The sequence below is a fragment of the Cuculus canorus genome, chromosome 3 (genome assembly GCF_017976375.1).
Source record: "Cuculus canorus isolate bCucCan1 chromosome 3, bCucCan1.pri, whole genome shotgun sequence".
NCBI lineage: Eukaryota > Metazoa > Chordata > Aves > Cuculiformes > Cuculidae > Cuculus > Cuculus canorus.
Genome location: NC_071403.1, coordinates 106,941,896 through 106,947,895, shown reverse-complemented (window position 1 = coordinate 106,947,895; position 6,000 = coordinate 106,941,896).

The window sequence follows — 6,000 nt, the reverse complement described above, 5'->3', positions numbered from 1 at the left end:
TAGTTATTTGGCGTATAAAGAGTGATTAATTTTATCCAGTGCAGTTAAAGACTCAAAAGAAATTAACGTATTATATTAAAGAGGTTTTTGGTTTTTGTTTTTTGTTTGGTTTTTTTTTTTTTGAAAGGTAAACATATAGGAGCAACAAGGGTTGGAAAGAGAAGCAGGTGTGGAAGAATCTTGATCAAAATCTCAGTTTCAAAGGCAGGATTTATAATAATAATGTATATGTAGTAATACATAGTCTTTTACTCTGTGCTGTACACAGGGCAACCTTTTCCTCCCTGTAATACTGCAAATGCTGTATATACATCTAAACACGACAGGAACAGGCTCTGCTGCCAGTCTCCTGTATCAGCTTTTACCCTCTAGCTTCCCTGCTCATCTCTTACAGTTCCTATCTCTTTCGAGACAGCCTGATATGTCACCACATAATTTGATTTAGGGTATAAGTTCTCAGTGGCAATCATTGCTATGAATTTGTGCAGATGAACATAGGGAGTTTTGGTGCATTGGGATCCCAACCTAGCTACAATTTTCAGTGTTATCAGTATTACTATTCAGTAATAACAATTACAGATTTTCCTTAGTTTCTATCGAGTGACCTTGGAGTTCCCCATACCTTGTCTATAGAGATAATACTTCTCTTGCCCAGTTGTTTCACTTCCCAGTTTTCCTGTTGTACATTTGCAAATTAGTGATGAGAAAAGACAGCTGGAAGGTGTTTGAGGCAATAAATTAAGAGTTGCTGAGTACCACAAGGAATAAACAAGATAGAGTGAATGGTAACTCTGAGACTCAACTACCATCAATCTCCTTTTGCCCCTTAGTAAAACCATTCATAAATGGCCTGGAAAATGGTTCACATCCTAATTATATATTTCTCTGGGTAAACGTCTTATTCTAGGTAAGCAAGAATAACATTGTTTTCTAAGACACAATTATCTTTACTAAAGTGGTCAGATTCTTACAGTATATCCTGAATTCCACTCAGTAAACAGAAAAATTATTATTTCAGATGTTTGGGTTCTTTATACAGCAAGATATTTCTGCTGCAACTTTAACAACGCAGACTCTTTCTGAGTGAGAGACGATAAAATCAGACATAGCCCTCCATTCTATTGTGTTCAAAAGTTGCTGGTTTTCATGACATTTTATGAACCCAGACACATTTAGTAGGATACTGGTTTAGGCTTGGGTTTGGTTTTTTTTGATATGTGTTGTTTTGGTTTTTAAGAGACAGGGTACTGGATGCTAGTGAGCAGCCATCTTAATTAAAAAGAGTCAAAAAAAAAATTACTTGGGGAAAACCGGGCAAAACACATTTAGTTCAAAATCCAAGAGACAGCAGCAAAAATTTCTGAAATGGTATTTTGTATTGATGACTTCAAGTCAATTCTTAGGAACTTTTAAGATCTGTCTGATATGCTTGAAACTATTTGGTTTGACAGTACTTCCTACTTGTCCAATTTACATCTTTGATCTATTAAAATATGGTTTCTTGGTCTAGTCCTACTACAAGAAAGAAGTATCCATTTGCCCTTCTGCCAGATGCTTGCATGTAGTTTAGGTCGCTATGACTTGCTTACAATTGCCAGTTAAAAACAAACCAAAACAAAACTACAGTATAACAGATGATCACTGTGGGTAAGGTGGATGCTGAAACCGTATTAATCCTGGAAGAAATATGTGATTGTTCCAATACTGCCCTATAACAGAGGGGGCAAGTAGAACATTTTGAGATCTTTCAGTTGTGTTTACAAAATGCTGACTGATAATAGCATTGACAAAGGATGAGTGCTCACCCAACCCAGTAAACTTTCTTCATGCTTGTGCCTTCTAATATACATCTATTTTTTTCTCCGTGTATCAACAAATTCCTTTAGAATGTATCTATTTCTTGAGGGTTTTACTTAAAACACTTGCTAGCATCAGTTCTCAAAGGGATTGGCTTCTTACTCTTACGGGTTTTACTTCAAAAAAAGCCTTCTTATAGTCATTATTTTATGTGGTTTACCATCTGCTTAAAAGGGTTAATTATTTCAATTATTTTCCCAGGATTTTCTTATCCTTTGCTCCCATCTATTTATGGATGTTTTCAAAGTTTGATCCAGTCTCATATGCTCAGGTATTTAATGTAATCAAAATCTGTACTTATATGCATTTAGAGTCACTGAATTAAAAAGGGAGGCAATGAAGCACATCTGCCTGTCTGAGGATGAGACTGAACAAGCGAAACATTTATGTTCGCTTTTCATTAGACACAGAAATAAATGTTTTAGTCCTTTTTTTTTTTCACTCCACTGGTCTTTTTGTCTTTTCTGATGCAAGAGCCCCCTAGTTGACTCATCTTTGTAGCTACCATTTACGGCTGCTTCTTCTGTTTTTAATTGCCCTTTCCACATCTTCAGTAATAATGTGTAATGAGCAAAGAATAACTTAATTTATATTAACCAAATTCTAGGTCAATTAGAAGACTGTAACAAGACTGCAAGACTGTCTTGTTCTTCCACCATCCATGACCAGCGCTGAACAACAGAAAAGACTACACTGAAGTTTTCAAGTCAGGGGTGGTCTTTTATGAATGAATTGAGTGATCATCTTCTTACACACTTCACATTAACCTCAGTTCACCACCCACCCCGCTCGTCTTTGCTAGGGCTAGTGTATTAATAATTCACTTCTCTCTGAGAACAAAGCTCTTGTAACTTCAAATGCTGTTTGATTGAATGTTGTAGCAAAAGCAGTGAAGGGGCATGCCAAAGAGCAGAGTTACTATGTCCCAGAAAGCAGCTTCACTCCTTACCTTCCACGTCTCAGAAACAGCAGCTAAAATTGTCAAGGATACATGTAAATATGGTTTCAAATCTCCAGCAAGGGATACGGGGGAAGTTTTTAAAGAGTATCAAAGAAAATCTCATGGCGATTGCTGATAAGACAATTCAAATCAAATTTTGAACTTTGATGCCTCTCAAAATCCACTAACCACTCATTTTACAGTTGGACCCAATGATCTTGAAAATCTTTTCCAATCAAAATGAAAAATACTTGCTCAAAATACAAAGCAAGGGAAGACAGAAAAGTTTGCATGAATGGACAGAGGAGGAAAATCAAGCCTCTTTTTTTATGCCTCTGACAAAAATGAGATGCTTATACTGCAGTTGGAGATGTATCTGGCTGATCAGTTTTCAGATACTGGCATAAACCTGAAATCTTGTCAACACCATTGCTACAACAGACTCCAGATCCCAGCCTTACTGCACCCCCCTCTCCTAGCAGTGACCTGGACTCAGACCAGAAGAGGGATGTTTTGATCCTTTAGAGAGATGGATACAGTATTGTTTCAGAGATTTATATTTGTCTACGGGCTTTCTAGCACACAAATAATCAATAATGCATTTAGTGATTAATTGAATGTGCCGCATGTGTTCAGATTTCATACGTAAATATTGCAAATAAATTCTTATTTTTAATGCACAGTTTGATCTATGCAGCCTAGAAGATGGTGGAATAATGTGGATAATTCATCACAGAATTCAAATTTAACAGCATGTAACCGTGTAAGATAGGTGTGACAGACAGAAGTATTCTAATGTCTACCACCATGGAAAACACATTTTTAATATCATCCCACTGTCTGGGTGTCTAAGCACATTGGAAGTGGATTCAAATAGTATCATCAGTCCAGCTCCAGGACTTGGGGAGTGAAGTGAACCTCACATATGTTTTTTCAGATGCAGAAATATGAGACTCTACAGGACCATTTTTTGCATTGTCTCCAAGAGGTGATGCTTCATTTCGTTCCATTTCCAAAGCATTCTCCCCCAAAAACATATGGCTTGTGTGCCACCCAGCCTCACAGCAGTGCAGCCAGCACTCCCCGGTGGAACATATATGTTCTCACACTGCAGTCACTTGAGGCAGGGGACTGTCCACCTAAAACCCAGGTGTGCAGTCCTGGAGAGGAACTACAGCTAGTTAATAATTGATGACTTAGATGGCTACATTTGGTGAGGAAAATTTCCCTCACCCATTAAAACTTGTGACTACATTTTTCAAGCTGTACTTGTAGAATACTGACCATGATTTTCTAAGCATTTGTTTATTCTTTTATTTCCTTCTCATTATTTTTTATTTTTCTCTCCAAGCCGTGACTTAACTGACTTGAAAACTGTATGCAGCTTTCTATACTCCATAATGAAAGTGACTGTGTTTAAATTAATGTAGTAATACTTCCTCCTCCACTTAAGTAAACTTTCTGATTTCTTTGGCTCTAAAATTCTCATTTTATTAAGACTACACTCTGCATCAGTTTGAAAGTTTTGATCTCACTTAAAGTACCGTCATTCATTTCCTATTACCAGGCTATTGCTGGTAAAATCACTGTTCATCCATCATAACTGTGTTACATCATAATGTTTTATTGCATAAATATATCCAATATTTTGTGGGATTTTTTCCTAGGAGAAAGATGTTTCTTATTCAGCCAGTACACAGAGTCTTAAGTTAAATAGGCAGCCTGATTCCCTGCTGTCAGTGAATACTTTAACATGGTTGAAAGCTATGAACAGCTCTGGAGCGCTTGTTATATAGGCAGTATGTGCATTATGTTGACCCAAACTCCTCTTCTTTTTAGCTTCTAGAGTATCCAAGATATTTTTTGACCCATTTGTGAAAGCCTAAGAAATAAATTTGCTACCTGTAAAGCCTGGAGTTCTGGAAGAACAAATCATAAACCAAATGCCAGCACGTGCTAAACTAGGCATATTGAAAGTTAAAAACACGGAGAGTATGTGGATGTCTTAGGGAGAAAACTAGTAGATGGAGGAAAAGAGAGAAAAGGAATGAAAGCAAAGCTTTAGGAACATGAGTAAAATCAAACAAGTTTTTTACAATTTCTTTCAATGTACAGTATGGTATTTCTGAATATTGATTGCAAATTCCCCAGTCAACAGAAAAAAAATCAATGAAAGTCCATCTTTAAGTTCATGTGCAGTGCATAACTCCTTAAATTCAGTAGGACTGCAAAGAGTGAGTATATGTATAAGTACTTTGTTGGGTGAGATTGGTGTTTGCCTTCCAAAGGTCTTTCTGATTACAAGGCTTTTCTTGAAAAAAGAAACTTTGTTTCTTGCAACGAATTTTAGGTCAGAGGTTAGGGTGGGGTTTGTTGTTATTATTATTTTTACCATTATTATTATTAAGGTTTGTTGGATTAAACCAGGCATATCATTTCTCTGAGCCCAAAGCCTATGCAGTTATTTACACTGGATCAGCCTGAAGCTCACATGCAAAGACTGCCAGCATTGCAGAATTGGAAACATTCACATCTACTTTGTGCAGACAGGAACAGAAAATGGCAACAGAGATTTGAGTAATTTGTATATTTTATTATCTCCCAACTGATGACTTAATATTAAGAAACTGCATTGGGAAATGGAAATATTGTTAAGGCAAGAAAAAAGACAAGAAGTTTGAAAAAAATACTAGCTTTTTACAATTATTACAAAGTAAAATTACGTGTTCATTATCAAAGATATGTAGTAAATTTTTAAGAACAAGAGTCGTTTAAATGTGACATTAGAACAGGAAATAGGTATAGAAAAGTTCTCTGTGGGAAGTTGTGCTAAAATGAAGTAAACTCTCGTTATGTCTAAACTTTTTCATATTCAGGAATTTTCCACTATTTTTGCCAGCAATTTACTAAAAGCATAAAGGGGAAAGAACTAAAAAACATTAAATTAAGGAATTCCTTTGAAACAAAACAAACTTCAAATGACACCTCAACAAGAGACTTGTACTTTCCAAATTCATAATTATGTCCCATAACTAATTGTTTGGTGTGATTATCTTCCTGAGCAAGGCATCCTGTTAGCAAGAGAGATCTTGGAAAGGTCAGGAAAAGCAAAAGGGTTCACTTGCCAAGTAAGACTTGTTCCATTCTTAATAACAAACAAACAAACAAACAAACAAACATACAAAACTAGTCTGAAATCACTT